The 17,279-nt window shown below is 42.5% G+C and overlaps 1 protein-coding gene across 2 annotated transcripts in view; it reads left to right on the plus strand.

Moving 5' to 3' along the window:
• Positions 1–17,279, plus strand: part of LOC143988477 (uncharacterized) — a 328,901-nt gene that overhangs the window by 36,494 nt on the left and 275,128 nt on the right. The window lies entirely within an intron of this gene.

A 17,279-nucleotide genomic window follows, 5' to 3' on the forward strand; every position in this document is an offset into this window, starting at 1 on the left:
GCCCCTCCCTCCTGCCGAGTGCCTCTGCATCAAGCAGCTTGCAATTGGAGCACTGGACTTGAGCCGCTGCTCTGTGTGTCCATTCAGACACAGAGCTGTGGCTCGGCCCCACCCCCTCTCTCTCCTCATTGGCTCGATGACTTTGATTGACAGCAGTGGGAGGAACTGGCGCCCCGCTTCTGTCTCAGCCAATGAGGAGGGAAAGTCCCGGACAGTCGAGACTCTCGTGCAACATCGCTGGATCAAGATGGGCTCAGGTAAGTATTAGGGGGGCTAAGGGGGGCTGCTGCACACAGAAGGTTTTTATGTCTTAATGCATAGAGATAAAAATTCTTCTGCCTTTAGAACCACTTTAAAGTGGAGGTCCACCCACCGCTGCAAAAATGAAAAGCCAGCAGCTACACATACTGCAGCTGCTGGCTTTTAATAATAGGACACTTACCTGTACTGGAGTCCAGCGATGTCAGCACCGCAGCTGATGTATCCATCAGCTGTTGGGTGCTGCCCCCGCCATTGCGGGTAAGGGAACCCAGCAGTTTAGCCTTACGGCTTCACGTCGGGAGCCCTACTGCACATGAGCGAGGCTCCACTCCTCTCTCCTACTGGCACGGTGACAGGGGGAGGAGGAGGGACCCAAATGGTGACGTCAATAGCTGTGGCTTCCCGAAGTGGGAACAGGATACCTGTAAAAGACAAGTATCCTTTCCCTCCTCCCCTCGAAAGGGGCCAAATGTGGCACTAGAGGGGGGGAGGAGTACAGCGAGCGGAGGATCTACTTTTGGGTGGAACTCCGCTTTAAGCAACAGCTGCAACATGCTTCTTACTCATTGTATAATGTTTTCACACTGGATTTTGAAAAAATATCTTCTAATTAGATGGCTACTTTGAAGAAACCCACTTACACTTTTTTTTTACATGTTACCATCTTCTGGCTACTCATGATAATAAAGGCTATATTTGTGTTCATCTTGAATATGTTAATCATTTTATTATTTATTAAAATAGTAAGCTAACTGGTTATATATTTTTTGTGGTTTATCTCTAATACTTTAGGGAATAACTCAGAGCACTTAATAAAAATTAGTGTAATTAGATTATTGAACACTGCAGTTAAAATATTTCTAATAACAAATGAACTGTTTGAATTATAGAGCAATCAATTAAAAGTGACCTTTTAAAAGCTGTAGCTGCATAGACGCATACATCCACAAGTGTAAATTGTTGCTGTAGGTAGATTTTGTTTTGGATTCCTGGTTAACCACAATACGCCTGAAGTCTCTGTGTCGGGGCTTCCTTCAAACTGATTGAATGCTTTAACTGCATGTGCGTAAAGTCATTAGTATCTTCCATGAGATAATGGCAGGAGCAAGCAGTTGGTAATTTTGTAAACAGCAAGGTAATTTGTTTCCTGTTTTGCAACTACTTCACTGAGCTTACGTTGGGTACTTCATTTATTTTAAAGTGAAATGATTGCAGCAGCAGGGAGGAGAGAGTAGAAAGGATGTGTTTAGAGGAAAAGTAAATGGCTTCTTTTTTTCCTGCTTGAATAGACCGCTCAATAATTATCTAATAGCCTCTCAGCAAAACCATGCTATGTGCATTTGTACAAAGAGCAGGAAGACAATACTTATCTTGTACAGAATCTAGCATACATAGAGCAGTCACAATGAGTGGATGACCCTACACTTTAATTGAACTATTTGTTTATAACATCTAATTTAAGACATTCGTTATGAGACGCTCGTACTGAACAGAGATACCCATAAAGACAATTGCTGGAATGTTATTGCGTCTTGTTTACTTTTTGAAGCATTTCGCTTCCTGCTATACTCTACATAGTATATCTATCTATCTATCTATCTATCTATCTATCTATCTATCTATCTATCTATCTATCTATCTATCTATCTATCTATCTATCTATCTATCTATCTATCTATCTATCTATCTATCTATCTATCTATCTATCTATCTATCTATCTATCTATCTATCTATCTATCTGTCTATCTATCTGTCTATCTATCTATCTATCTATCTATTTATCTATCTATCTATCTATCTATCTATCTATCTATCTATCTATCTATCTATCTACAATGTATCTAACGATCTATAGGTAGCAAAACGTCACAAGGAATGGCAGACATGTCCTTCTTTCATTATCCTATTACATTTCTTCTTAAAGTGGTTGTAAACCCTTTACAACCACTTTTTGCTACATGTAAGCCTATAATAAGGCTTACTTGTAGCTACCCTGGATATCTCCTAAACCTGCACGGTTTAGGAGATATCCCCTATATCTGCATGTGCCGACGTCATCGGCACTTGCGCACTGATGCAACGGCACTTACGTGCCCTTGCTTCAGTTAGACCATGCGGCTACCGTTAGACTGTGCTGCTACGTCATCGCAGCTCCAGCCAATCACAGCACCAGAGCCTGCTATACCTGGAAGCAACTCCGGGAGTGATGTTGCCAGCCGGAGCGGTGAATGAGGACCACTCCAGGGGCTTCGATCTCCAGTAGGTAATACATAATGATAGCTCATTATGCATTTGTCTTGCAGGTTTTCTTTTTTTTTGGTTTGTTTTGTTAATGGGTTTACAACCACTTTAAAGGTCACATTTGGTTCCTTATTTCCTGTCTTCTTTATGTACCAACATACAATTAATGTTCCTCTGTTACAGAAAAGGAAAAGCTTTCTCTATATTTTACAGCAGGCATTACCTCAGCCACACATGTCTACTATAGAAAAATCCTCTATTACCTCCTGGTATTTGTCTTTCGGGATGTAAGATCTTTTAGATAGAAGTACTTCAGCAGCTGACCTTATTAACATGCACCGTGCACCTGCCCTCCCCCTCCAGGAGATTTCTGCCACCCACCTCTGTACTTACATGCAGACATTATCAGGAACACCATTCTCCTTGAATACACAGCCAGTGTCTTCCTCTGCTGAATGATTGTTTTGTATCTTACCACTTACCTTCATCTTGCATAGATTACTGTATTCATTTGTCAAAGTGTGCAGGAGCTGAGCAATCACAATTAAGCAGGCTACATGGAGCAGAGCTGAAATGTTGCAGACAGGAGAAGCATGTGCCTGGAAGTCTGTAAAACTCACCATATACTATACAATCTGATTGTACAACTTCCATTAGCTCTAACATCAGTTATGTAGTGCAAGGGCTTGCCTGATTGTATACGGAGTAATTGGAAAGATAGGTGTGTCCGCCTATTATATAGTTTTTATTAAACTAAATGAGATTGTACAGAGGTTGGGGTTGATTTACTAAAACTGGAGAGTGCAAAATCGGATGCAGCTCTGCATAGAAACCAATCAGCATCCAGGTATTTGTGTCAAAGCTTAATTGAACATGTTGAAGTTTTAAGCTGATTGGTTTCTATGCAGAGCTGCACCAGAATTTGTACTTTCCATTTTAAATAAATAAACCCCATTGTGTAGTGTATGGCAACCTTTATATGCCTAAAATAAACTAGGCTTGCTTTTGGCACTAATAATTGGTAATGGCACCTCAAACATTGAAGAAAATGCACATTATGCTGTGTGCAAAAAGTATGTAATAAACTCCACAAAATGTGTCTTAAAAACGTGCAAACCGCAACATGCCAAAACACTCCATGAGCTATCTTGCCACACTTGTTGCGCATAGGACAGCCCATTGAAATCAATGAGTTGCCCTATGCTTGACTTGTGAATACCACACCAAACAAATGTTCACTCCCACTTTGCTAAATGTGAATGGTGCCTAAAAGCAAAATTGTATGTTTTTCACAAGAACATTGAAAGCTGAGTGTCTACATCCAGCCACTCCCTCCCATGTAAGGTATGAGCTGGCCATACACTATGCAATCTGATTGTACAATCTCTGTACAATTTACAATTTTACTTTACATTTACCAAAACTATGGAATAGGATAACCCATCTGAACAATCCATTCAATTTATATTAAATCAGGCAGACACTTGCACTACATGGCTGATGATAGATCTAAAGTATATTGTACAATCAGATCATATTGTGTATTGCCACCTTAAAGGAAAAAGTAGGAAACTGGGCGGTAATAAAAAAGAGGTGGTATAGTAATGAGGGAGTTGTGGTCCAGAGAGATAAACACGTCCTATTCTGTGATGCAGTAAGGCAGTGCATAATGGGATAGTTTCCTGGATTGTCACATGATGCTACCAGAAGTGATTGGCTCAGATACATTTTTATTTTATTTTAGAGGGTTTAGATTCAAAGCTGCCATGTACTGGTTAAGTGAGAGATAAGCACACATTGGAATGGTTTGGTCAGAAAAGCCATAATAAAAAACTTCCATTTATTATGAAAAGTGAAATTCTGCCTGAAAAAAGTGAACTTAGCCTTTAACCACTTCCGGATCGGCTCACGCTGATATACGTCGGCAGAGGGATATCTTCGCAATGGCAGCAGCTAACTGCCATAACCCTGGTATCCTCTTCTTCAGTGAGCGGTCTGGTTTCAGACAAAAGTGGATTCGCCACAAGATCACTTTTATCGGCGGTGGGAGAGGGCCCCCAGCCACTCTCCGGTGCCCTCCACCACTTACCGGAGCCGCCAGCACCGGCGGAGGCAATCAGATCCTTTTTCCTTTTATTTATGGGGATGAGTGAGGGGAAGATGGCGAAGAAGAGGGCGAGACTTTTTTTTTATTCAACCGACAACATTTTTTTATTTTATTGCATCTTAGTCTAAATATGAGATCTGAGGTCTTTTTGACCCCAGATCTCATATTTAAGAGGTCCTTTCATGCTTTTTTTCTATTACATAGGATGTTTACATTCTTTATAATAGGAATAAAAGTGACACAATTTTATTTTTAAAAGAACAGTGTATAAATGAAAAATACAAAGTAAAATAAATAAGATTTTTTTTTTTAACGCGCCCCATCCCGCCAAGCTCCCATGCAGAAGCGAACACATACGCGAGTAGCGCCCGCATATGAAAACAGTGTTCAAACCACACATGGGAGGTATCATCACGATTGTTAAAGTGAGAGAAATAATTCTTGTCCTAGACCTCCTCTGTAACTCAAAACATGCAACCTGTACAATTTTTTAAACATTGCCTATGGAGATTTTAAAGGGTAAACGTTTGTTGCCATTCCACAAGCGGGCGCAATTTTGAAGCATGACATCTTGGATATCAATTTACTGGGCGTAACATTATCTTTCACAATATAAAAAAAATTAGGCTAACTTTACTGTTGTCTTATCTTTTAATGCAAAAAAGTGTATTTTTCCACAAAAAGTGCTCTTGACAGAAAGTATTGCAATGACCGCCATTTTATTCTCTAGGGTGTTAGAAAAAATATATATAATTGTTTGGGGGTTCTAAGTAATTTTCTAGCAAAAAGAGATGATTTTAACTTGTAAACACCAAATCTCAGAAAGAGGCTTGGTCCTTAAGTGGTTGATCTAACACTATAGACTTCAGGTATGTGTTTGGTAGAAACTGGTTACCATCAGGACTATACGTGAACACTTGCATAGGCAGAAAAACTCTGCAGTGTGGGCCTTTACTGTATCTGATGCCAACATCATCCTTGTGGTCTGCAGCCTCTGCTTGGAGTGCATCAGTTGTGGTACCAGCCATTTGGATAATACAAGCATGAAGAAACACATGACTATGCATACCTTTAACCACTTAAGGACCAGAAGGATTTGCCCCCTTAATGACCAGGCCATTTTTTGCGATATGGCACTGCATCGTTTTAACTGATGCTGTACCCAAACAAAGTTGAGGTCCTTTTTTTCCCACAAATAGAGCTTTCTTTTGGTGGTATTTGATCACATCTGCGGTTTTTATTTTTTGTGCTATAAACAAACAAAGAGCGACAATTTTGAATTTTTTTTTTTACTTTTTGCTATAATACATTAAAAAAAATATATATATAAAAAAACACTTTTATTCATCAGTTTAGGCCGATATATATTCTTCTACATATATTTGGTAAAAAACAATGCAATAGGTGCATATTGATTGGTTTTAGCAAAAGTTATTGCTTCTATAAACTATGGGATAGATCTGGGGACTTTTCTTTTCTTTTATTGTTTTTATAGCACTGATCAATGTAAAAATGACACTGGCAGGGAAGGGGTTAACACTAGGGGGTGATCAAGAGGTTAACTATTGGTGTGTTCTAACTGTAGGGGGGATGGGCTTACTGGGTCATGACAGAGATCATTGTTCCCGATCACTGGGAACAGAAGATCTCTGACATTTCCCCTATCAGTAAGGGGATCCGCTTGTTTATATTGGCAGATACCCATTCTGCCTCTGTACTAGGCGATCGCAGGTCGCCAGCGGACAAATTGAGTCCTCCCGACCAGCACGCAGCAGTAGCACGAGAATGCCGGCGGCATCGCACCCGCAAATGCGCCGGCATGAGCCGCACTACAGGTACCTCGATTTGCACAGTGCTGCCAACCTGCCGCAGTAAATGTGTGTGAGCTGGTCGGAAAGTGGTTTAATAACACTAATTGACAGCAAACGGCCTGCACTCAGGTGGACATCCCCATTAATGAGCTGTAAGCTAGCTCAGAAGCATAGGTTAAAGGTCCGGTGCTTTTTGCATGCCCTCCTGTTTAGGAGTCCAAGGCAGCCACCTTTTCTGCCCAAATCTCCGCCTGGCACTACCCACACCACCCCTGCTTCTTCCCTGCAATCTCTCACCCCCAATAAAATTCTATCTGCATCTGCACCACCTATGCATCTGCTGCATGTCTGTGTCCTCAAGTAATAGGGAGGTAGTTCTGGCAAGGGGTTTAAGAGCCTTACCTTATGGTACATCATGTGGGAAAGAAGATCCACAAAGACCATGCTGAGCAGGAGCAAGGGTAGGCTTGAACCTTACTGTAAGTCACCTTACCCTACCTACCACCTCCAGCAGCATATTTGATGCAGCAAGGTGTCTGTTTCGCAGCTGGAGAAGAAAAAAACTGTTCCCTTATCACCCCCATAGCCAGTGTCTCAGTTCTAGCTTTGGACAACTGTGGACTTCACAGCTGCTCACCTGTTAGAGTTGGTCTCCTTTTGGCAGTTATGGCCAGTATTATATTAAAGTGGCAGGTACCCACCTTTTAGTGTTTACCCAGAAGGCTATGCCTTTCCTGCACCAGCATGTGCAATAGTAATGTCTCTCTATCACCGGACCACACAGTCAGTGGCAAGCTCTGTATGATCACAGGCATGTGCTTTATCAAGAATGAGCAGGGATATTACATCTCTTTCACGGTCCATGGGACAAATTTGACAGTGGCTGTGAAGAATAAAGTACACCACTATAGCTGTTTTACAGCTTTTATGCTTCTGAGAGTTTATGAGAGATCCTCACCTGAGAACTGAGAGGTGGCTGACCCCACACCAGCTTGTGAGAGGCCAGGTTGTGTGTGACACAGCATCAACCTGCTGGCTGCCCTTCAGCATACAGAGTTCAATAAAAATGTACCCTGCCTAGCATATGTTCTTAACTTATTAGTGTGGTTCCTGGTTAGGTACCCTGGCTTTCCAGATGTCCTACAACAGGCCAGAAGAGCCAGGCATACACATGATGTGTTCACCTAGCCTTAATGCTACAGCAACAAAAGTTGCCTGTCAACCGCCTGATATACAATAAATTCACTCAGTGGAACTTCATTATGGCCATGCTACAGTGCCTGCACAAGCAGCACCGGACCGTCATCACATCAGTGGCTCCTGATTTAGGACATGAGCAATATCTTGTCATTATTCAAAAAGGCAAACAGAATGGTGAGCCGTGATGAGGGGGGATTAGTGGCTTGATCTCTCTAGTATTCATGCTTGAAAATTTACTGCATGTTGCAATAGACCAGGCACTGGAGGAACAGCAGCAAGACTTTCTGATGTCTCAGGCCCAGGATGATCTAACTGCCTCCATCCCTAGGGGTTGGAGCTGTCAACATAGTGGAAGAGGGTTGGGGAGCTGGCAGCATGGAGGAGGAGTGTTGGGTGAAGGTGGTGCAGAGGAGGGTTGTGTCGCTGGCATGAATGAATGTTTCATTCCTCTCTGATCAAAGGGGAAATTCATATAAGGATTTACTGTATGCAACCATCCAAGAGGCTGAACGTTAAGGTAGCGTGACAAAGAACTTTCTTGCCTATATCCTGAGGGTGCCTGGTTACCTTGTAGGAATAGGTGAAGGGGAAATACCTGATGGGAAAAGGCTGGCTGGTGTCCCCCCCCCCACCCAAGCCCCCAAGAGATCTGGGTGAAACAAGCAAAGCTGCCATTTGTATGCAGCACATCACTCTACATTTTTGTGCAACAGAGGTTTGTTCTAAATCACCCCCTCTTTCATACTCCATTTTTCAAAGCTGACATTAGGTTTATTAAATCTGGTATCTGTTGCCTCCACAATGGAGGCATAGCTGAAGGGAAAAAAAAAAGGGCATAGTCTGACCACCCTCAAACAAGTTGGATTGGTTTGCCATTATTTTATTATCCTGGGATGTGATTTTGCAATTTTTAAGTTGAACACTTTACAGTTATTAACTGTTTGGTGTCCAGGCTTGATGGCCTTCCCCGGAGCTGGGTGATTTTACCATTTCCATGTTCAAGCACCACTTTGAAGAGGACCACCCACAACCATTTTTAAATGTAGTAATCAACATTACAGTATATTTTGCTCCCAGAGAAACCAGTCAATATATTGTAGTGAGTACACACCTAGATGTTATTTATTGGCGCTGTGACAGGACGAGACTGTCACTATAACATTTTTCAGTGAAAGGACACAGGGTGTTAACATTGGCTCGGTGCAGGACTACAGAGCATAGATGTTAAGTTGAGAAAACTGCTTTTGCAGCTTTCTCCAGGTTTTGGTATACCTGAATGGGGCTTTGTAGTTTGGAGATTCTATGGTGTCTTGGGTGTGACCGAGGCTCCAAACCAGCGTCCGGTTTTGTGGAAAACCAGCGGGGTGTGTACACACAGCCCTTATAATGGAGTGATATGAATACCTCAGGGTTCCACCCAAGAGAGAGAGGAGGTCTCCAGGAGTCAGAGAGGCTGCATGGGGCAGCCAAAGTATGTGAGTCTGTAAGAAACAGATAACGGTATGGGGTCTAAGGCAAGAGTGGAGCTGTGGGTGTTAGAGTGAAGCTGCCCGTACTGAAGGATCTATGGTCTGGGCGACCAGTGCAAAGAGCAGAGGTACTGCTAAAGGAGGTATCCAGATGGGCTAGCATTTTCACTTTGTATTTTTGCTGGAAAAGAACCCCTGTGTTGGAAACCTTATGTTTTATAGACTTTCCATTTTCCTTTTAATAAAAGGGGGCTACCAGGTCTTTAAATATAGTTCCTGATTGATGTGAACTTGCTTGAAAACACATCTACCACTGAGCTAAACATCCTCAATGTTACAGCACTTTTTAAAATAGAACCCCCAATAGTCATTTTGAAATGTAGAAAACAATATTACTAGTAATGGCAGCGATTTTTATCGTTACTGTGACATTGTGGCGGACAGATCGGACACTTTTGACACCATTTTGGGACCATTCACATTTATACAGCGATCAGTGCTATACAAATGCATTGATTACTGTATAAATGACACTGGCAGTGAAGGGGTTAACAGTAGGTGCGGTGAATAGGTTAACTGTGTTGCCTAGGGAGTGATTCTAACTGTAGGGGGCGGCAACTCACAAGGTGGAGGAGACTGATCTGTGTTCCTCTGTACTGGGAACACACCATCTGTCTCCTCTCACCTGATAGGACGTGGATCGGTGTGTTTACACACACAGATCCACAGTCCTACTCAGTTAACATGCAATCGTGGGTGCCCGCCGGATGTCACAGCCACCAGCCATGCGCATCGGCCCCAGAGTGATGCAGCGGGGGCGCACGTGCGCCCCCCGGATGGCCTGGAAGCCCAGGGTGGGAGATCCCTCCTGTGGACATCATATGTACATGGGCGGGATGTGAAGTGGTTAAAAAAGTGTCCTGCGATGTCCATCCATCTTCAATCACACCGCCCAGCGGACCCAAAAAATAGAACATTTTTTAAAAGCTCCCATGGGAGGTCTCCCTGCAACTGCTGTCTTTTGGCTTTGACAGCTGTTATATAGGCAAGGATGGGGCCACCTAGTGACATAACCAAGTGACCCCACCCCCTTCTGACATCATGTGATGTCATGTGACGTCAGGGGGCCGGGTCCTACCATTACATCAATGGATGGCCCCGCCCTTGCCTATATAAGAGCTGTCAAAGCGAAAAGATATCAGTCACTGGGAGGCCTCCCATGGAGGCAGAGTTTTTTTGTTTTTTCTATTTTTTGGGTCCGTTGGGCAGTGTAATTGACGATGGATTTACATCGCGAGACACTTTTTCTCTTTTCTTTTTTGTGGTTTTTAATTTATGACCCTTTTTTTTTGTGAATACCCTATATCCCCGATACCCATTTACTTAGGGGGGAGGCCGGAATATTGGGGCCCATTTGTTAATGGGGGCTTTCAGAATCTGATAAGCTCCCCGGCCACAGATCCAGACAACCACAGCCTAGGGTTGTTGGGAGGAGCCCCCCCTGCCCCAAAGCACTCACCCCCCATGTTGAGGGCATGTGGCCTGGTATGATTCAGGAGGGGGGGGGGCGCTGCATGCTCGGATAAGGGTCTGGTATGGATTTTGGGGTGGACCTCCTGCCCCCTATTTTTTTTTCATAGATTTTTCATCTAAATAGCCGGGAGTCGGCAATACATTACAGCCATGAGCAAGTTTAAATAAAATTTTTTTCTTTAGAAATGTCATTATTGCTGCAATACTGTTCTACACATTGCACAGATGCACCACTTTACAGGCAGACTAAGGGGACCCCATGTATGGTATTTAAAGGAGTATTTCATTTTTATTGTTTCACTTTAAGTATTATTAAAATTACTACTCATGAAAAAACTTTCATTTAAAAAACTTTTTTTTGCATTGATACATGTCCCCTAGGGCAGTACCCGGGTCCCCATACACTTTTTATGGCAATAACTTGCATATTATCATTTAAAATTAGCACATTTGATTTTTCATGTTCATGTCCCATAGACTTTAATAGGGTTCGCAGGTTCACTAGAACATTGTGCCTGTTCGAGGTGTTCTGGTGCAAACCGAACTAGGGGGTGTTTGGCCCATCCCTAATTGTAATGAGTACATTCCCAGATTTAATTTATTTGCTCTCAAACTCTGAATGGAATGGAACTCCCAATATCCATTTGTAACTGTAGAATCTATATTCATTTTTTTATTCCAAAAAAAAACACCTCAAATATTGTAGTGAGTCTGTTCTCAGTATTATTTATTGGCACTCAAGCCCCAATTTGGATGGGACTATCAACCTTCGTATTGAAATGTAAAAACTTCACTGTAAAATTTAATCCTAGAAAAGTATGTTCCTAGATTGACCTTGTTTGCACTCAATCCCCAGTTTGATTAGGATGCCCCAACAGCTATTTGGTAATGACACAGCAGTGGTAATCAACATTACAGTATACTAAGAAAAACACCCCAAATATTGTAGTGAGTACAGTATGTTCTCAAATTTATTGTGTTTATACCCAAGCCCAAATTTTAAAAGGAGTACAAAACAGCCATTTGTAGATGTGAAAAATCAACATTACAGTATAATTTATTCTCAGAAAAAAACACTGCACTCCACATACTGAGAATGCACCATTTTTACTATGTATGTGGGTAGGCTTTAACCACTTGCCGACCGCCGCACGACGATGTACGTCGACAGAATGGCACGGGCAGGCATATGGGCGTACATGTACGTCCCTGCCTTCCCGCGGGTGGGGGGCCCGATCGGGCCCCCCCCCCGGGGCCAGCGGCGGTCGGTATCCGTTCAGGAGCGATCCGGGATGAGGGGGCGGCCATTCGTTCATGGCCACCCCCTCGCGATCGCTCCTGACGAATGGAAGTGAAGCGTGACATCACTTCCTCTCCTGTAATGTAAACACAGGCAGAGGAAGTGATGTAATCTCTCCTCCGTGTCGGTATTTTTCGTTCCGGCACCGAGGAGAGAGGATCGGTGAGTTGCACCAACACTACACAATACAGTAGAACATGCCAGGCACACTCTCACCCCCCCTTCACCCCCCCGATCACCCCCCCAATCACCCCTGCACCCCCAGTCACAGTGACACCAATTGCATTTTTTTTTTTTTTGCATTGGTGTCATTTGTGACTGTAATAACTGTTAGGGCAGTTAGGGTTAGCCCCCTTTAGTTCTAGGGTACCCCCCTAACCCCCCCAATAAAGGTTTAACCCCGTGATCACCCCCCCGTCGCCGGTGTCACTAATGCTGGGTTCACATTGCAGCAGTTTATGAGAACGGATGTGATTTTGCACCGCACTGCAGTGCAAATCACATCCGATCTCAGTGCGATTCGAGTTCAGCCATACAGATAGTATGGCTGAATTCGCATCGCACCCGCCGCAAACTCGCACGGGACCCTTTTTTTGGTCCGCAGCAGAATCGGATCGCATGGGTGTTCACACCATGCGATCCGATTCCTGTCCGAGTTTGCAGATCTCACTGCGATATGCGAACTGATCTGGGGGTGTCATTAACATTTCACTGACACTCCCAGCAAAGCATACACCTCCCTTAGTAATATAGTATGTGATCAGATCTATATTAGCGTCGCCAGCAGTTTAGGTTTCCCAAAACACATTGTTAGCGGGATCAGCCCAGATACCTGCTAGCACCTGCGTTTAGCCCCTCCGCCAAGCCCAGCCCAGCCCACCCAAGTGCAGTATCGATCGATCGATCGATCGATCACTGTCACTTACAAAACACAACACACATAACTGCAGCGTTCGCAGAGTCAGGCCTGATCCCTGCGATCACTAACAGTTTTTTTTGTAGCGTTTTTATCCAGTCGCTGACAGCCTAGGTGCTTTTTTACCTGTGAGTCTCACTAGTGTACCCCTAAATTTAGGGGTGTCTACTTTCCAAAATGGGGTCATTTGTGGGGGGTTTGTGCCATCTTGGCATTTTATGGCCTTCAAAACTGTAATAGGTAGTGAGGAGTGAAGTCAAAAATTTACGCCCTTAGAAAGCCTGAAGGCGGTGCTTGGTTTTCGGGGCCCCGTACGCGGCTAGGCTCCCAAAAAGTCCCACATATGTGGTATCCCCGTACTCAGGAGAAGCAGCAGAATTTATTTTGGGGTGTCATTTCACATATGCCCATGGCATGTGTGAGCAATATATCATTTAGTGACAACTTTGTGAAAAAAAAAATGAAAAGTTTGTAATATTCCCGCAACTTGTGGCAAAATATAAAATATTCCATGGACTCAACATGCCTCTCAGCAAATAGCTTGGGGTGTCTACTTTCTAAAATGGGGTCATTTGTGGGGGTTTTGTGCCATCTTGGCATTTTATGGCCTTCAAAACTGTAATAGGTAGTGAGGAGTGAAGTCAAAAATTTACGCCCTTAGAAAGCCTGAAGGCGGTGCTTGGTTTTCGGGGCCCCGTACGCGGCTAGGCTCCCAAAAAGTCCCACATATGTGGTATCCCCGTACTCAGGAGAAGCAGCAGAATTTATTTTGGGGTGTCATTTCACATATGCCCATAGCATGTGTGAGCAATATATCATTTAGTGACAACTTTGGGAAAAAAAATAAAATAAAAGTTTGTAATTTTCCCGCAACTTGTGACAAAATATAAAATATTCCATGGACTTAACATGCCTCTCAGCAAATAGCTTGGGGTGTCTACTTTCTAAAATGGGGTCATTTGTGGGGGTTTTGTGCCATCTTGGCATTTTATGGCCTTCAAAACTGTAATAGGTAGTGAGGAGTGAAGTCAAAAATTTTCGCCCTTAGAAAGCCTGAAGGTGGTGCTTGGTTTTTGGGGCCCGTACGCGGCTAGGCTCCCAAAAAGTCCCACATATGTGGTATCCCCGTACTCAGGAGAAGCAGCAGAATTTATTTTGGGGTGTCATTTCACATATGCCCATAGCATGTGTGAGCAATATATCATTTAGTGACAACTTTGGGAAAAAAAATAAAATAAATAAAAGTTTGTAATTTTCCCGCAACTTGTGACAAAATATAAAATATTCCATGGACTTAACATGCCTCTCAGCAAATAGCTTGGGGTGTCTACTTTCTAAAATGGGGTCATTTGTGGGGGTTTTGTGCCATCTTGGCATTTTATGGCCTTCAAAACTGTAATAGGTAGTGAGGAGTGAAGTCAAAAATTTACGCCCTTAGAAAGCCTGAAGGCGGTGCTTGGATTTCGGGGCCCCGTACGCGGCTAGGCTCCCAAAAAGTCCCACATATGTGGTATCCCCATACTCAGGAGAAGCAGCAGAATTTATTTTGGGGTGTCATTTCACATATGCCCATAGCATGTGTGAGAAATATATCATTTAGTGACAACTTTGTGAAAAAAAATAAAAAATAAATAAAAGTTTGTAATTTTCCCGCAACTTGTGGCAAAATATAAAATATTCCATGGACTCAACTTGCCTCTCAGCAAATAGCTTGGGGTGTCTACTTTCTAAAATGGGGTAATTTGTGGGTGTTTTGTGCCATCTTGGCATTTTATGGCCTTCAAAACTGTGATAGGTAGTGAGGAGTGAAATTACAAATGTATGCCCTTAGAAATCCTGAAGGCGGTGCTTGGTTTTCGGGGCCCCGTACGCGGCTAGGCTTCCAAAAAGTCGACCACATGTGGTATCCCCATACTCAGGAGAAGCAGCAGAATGTATTTTGGGGTACAATTCCACATATAACCATGGCATGTGTGAGCAATATATCATTTAGTGACAACTTTGTGTAAAAAAAATAAATAAATTTTTTTTTGTCATTATTCAATCGCTTGAGGCAAAAAAATAAAATATTCAATGGGCTCATCGTGCCTCTTATCAATTTCCTTAGGGTGTCTACTTTCCAAAATGGGGTCATTTGGGGGGGTTTTGTACTGTCCTGCCATTTTAGCACCTCAAGAAATGAGATAGGCAGTCATAAACTAAAAGCTGCGTAAATTCCAGAAAACGTACCTTAGTTTGTAGATGTGACAACTTTTGCGCAAACCAATAAATATACAGTTATTGACTTTTTTTTTTACCAAAGACATGTGGCTGAATATATTTTGCCCTAAATGTATGACTAAAATTGAGTTTATTGGATTTTTCTAATAACAAAAAGTAGAAAATATCATTTTTTGTCAAAATTTGCGGTCTTTTTACATTTATATCGCAAAAAATAAAAATCGCAGAGTCAGTCAAATACCTTTAAAAGAAAGCTCTATTTGTGGGAAAAAAAGGACGCAAATTTTGTTTGGGTACAACATTGCATGACCGCGCAATTACCAGTTAAAGCAGCACAGTGCCAAATTGTAAAAAGACCTCTGGTCATTGACCAGCAAAATGGTCCGGTCTGAAAGTGGTTAAACACTTTTACAAAATATTAAAGTGATAATAAACCCAAAAAGTGTTAGCTGGAGCTCAGTTTTCATTTGTTAGTCATGTGACGTCCAGCTATTGTTATTCCACGTACAGACTATCTGAATTTCCGACAACAAATGTTGGATGTGAGCTTGTTGTCGGAAAGTCCTCTCCATTGGTCATTTGCTGTCTGACTTTCCGCCAATAAATGTTTGCTAGCAGGTTCTCAAATTTTCCACCAACAAAACTTTGTTGTCAGAAAGTCAGTTGCACCAAAAGTTCCCGCATGCTTGGAATCAAGCAGAAGGAGTCACACTGGCTATTGAACATCCTTTTTCTCTGCTCATTGTACGTCTTGTACGTCACCGCGTTCCCACGTTCGTAATTGTTAGCCAACATTTGTGTGATCATGTGTATGCAAGACAAGTTTGAACCAACAACCTTCGAAAAAAAAATTCACGGTTTTGTTGGCGAAGAGTCTGATCGTCTGTACACGGCTTTAGAAAGACAGGACTAGCTGGACATGGCTAACAAATTAAAGCTGAACTCCAGCTAACACTTTATAAGCAGTTTTTTTTTTTTTGCTTTTAGGTAATAGGTCTTACATAAATTAAAAATGTCAGGGGTAAATGGATGGACTCAACCCTCCAACTGTAGCTTTGTCAGGACAGCCTGGCCTGATGTAGTAAGTCGAAAAGTAATATATTTCCTGGCTAGATCACCTGGTGAAAATAAAGTATTTGTTTTTGGGTTTAATACAACTTCAAACCCATCCCACCTTACATGAAAGAAAAAAAGCAATCCCCCAAATAAACAAGGAAGGAGCAGCCAAACAGCAACTGAAGTTGTTGCGGCACACTTGTAAAGGTATATCTGCCAAGAAAAATACTCTGGGATGTCTCCAAAATCTGCTATAGGAGAGTGCAAAACAAACAGTGTGGGGTCAATTTATTAAAGACAATTAGGTTGATCCCTTTTCCAGGGAATTTTCCATTTAACTTAGTGAGCATTGTTAAATATCTCTTTGCAAAGGATACTCGAACACATGTAAAAAACAAAACAAACTAATTACATGATTGGATAATAAAAGTCAGCAGTGCTTCACCCCTTCTACAATGAAAATTACCTTGTAAACTGAACAGCTTTCTTTCAGTATATAAACCCTGTGTCTCAATATACTGTACATACACTATATATTATCAAAAGTATTGGGACACCTGCCTTTACATACACATGCACTTTAATGGCATCCCAGTCTTAGTCTGTAGGGTTCAATATTGCGTTGACCCACCCTTTGCAGCTATAACAACTTCAACTCTTCTGAGAAGGCTGTACACAAGGTTTAGGAGTGTGTCTATGGGAACGTTTGACCATCCTTCCAGAAGCACATTTATAAAAATATACAAATAATTTGGTGGAGGGGGGATTATGGTGTCAGGTTGTTTTTCAGGGGTTGGACTTGGCCCCTTAGTTCCAGTGAAGGGAACTCTTAAGGCATCAGCAAACCATTTTGGACAATTTCATGCTCCCAAATTTGTAGGAACAGTTTGGGGATGGCCCCTTCCTGTTCCAACATGACTGTGCACCAGTGCACAAACAAGGTCCATAAAGACATGGATGAGTGAGTTTGGGGTGAAGAAGCTTGACTGTCCTGACCTCAACCTGATAGAACACCTTTGGGATGAATTAGAGCAGAGTCTGTGAGCCAGGCTTTCTCATCTACATCAGTGCCTGACCTCACAAATTTTCTTCTGGAAGAATGGTCAAACATTTCCATAGACACACTCCTAAACCTTGTGGTCAGCCTTCTCAGAAGAGTTGAAG

This window comes from Lithobates pipiens, unplaced genomic scaffold (assembly GCF_037356315.1).
Source record: "Lithobates pipiens isolate NorthernLeopardFrog02 unplaced genomic scaffold, aLitPip1_a1.2 Scaffold_18, whole genome shotgun sequence".
NCBI classification, from domain to species: Eukaryota; Metazoa; Chordata; class Amphibia; order Anura; family Ranidae; genus Lithobates; species Lithobates pipiens.